This window comes from Lupinus angustifolius, chromosome LG17 (genome assembly GCF_001865875.1).
Source record: "Lupinus angustifolius cultivar Tanjil chromosome LG17, LupAngTanjil_v1.0, whole genome shotgun sequence".
NCBI classification, from domain to species: Eukaryota; Viridiplantae; Streptophyta; class Magnoliopsida; order Fabales; family Fabaceae; genus Lupinus; species Lupinus angustifolius.
In genome coordinates, this window is record NC_032025.1 from 14,296,125 (window position 1) to 14,296,753 (window position 629).

Sequence of the window (629 nt, forward strand, 5' to 3'; positions counted from 1 at the left end):
TATGTAGACGACATCATATGCAAGTCCAAATCAGAGGGGGAACACATGGAGAACTTAAGGAACTTATTTGAACGACTCAGAAAGTATAGCCTCAAGCTAAGTCCCACATAATGTAGCTTCGGGGTTAAATCAGGACGAGTCCTCGGTTTCATTGTCAGCCAGAAAGGAATTGAAGTAGATCCCGAGAAAGTCAAAGCAATCATGGAAATTCCAGCACCCTGAACCGAGAAGGAAGTCAGAGGTTTCTTAGGACGTTTGAACTACATATCCAGGTTCATCTCTCAACTAACAGCTACCTGTGAGCCAATCTTCAAAATATTAAGAAAAAGTCAGGCAGTTAGATCGAATGACGATTTCCAGAAAGCCTTTGAAAGCATAAAGCAGTATCTGACCAATCCCCCAATATTGATGCCTCCAATACCCGGTCGACCTCTTCTATTATACCTAACCGTACTGGATGACTCTATGGGATGTGTCTTAGCCCAACATGATGAATCAGGCAGAAAAGAGCAAGCCATATACTATCTAAGCAAGAAATTCACTGAGTGCGAGACAGGGTACTCATTGCTAGAACGTACATGTTGTGCTCTAGCATGGGCATCTCGTCGTTTGAGGCAGTACATGTTGCG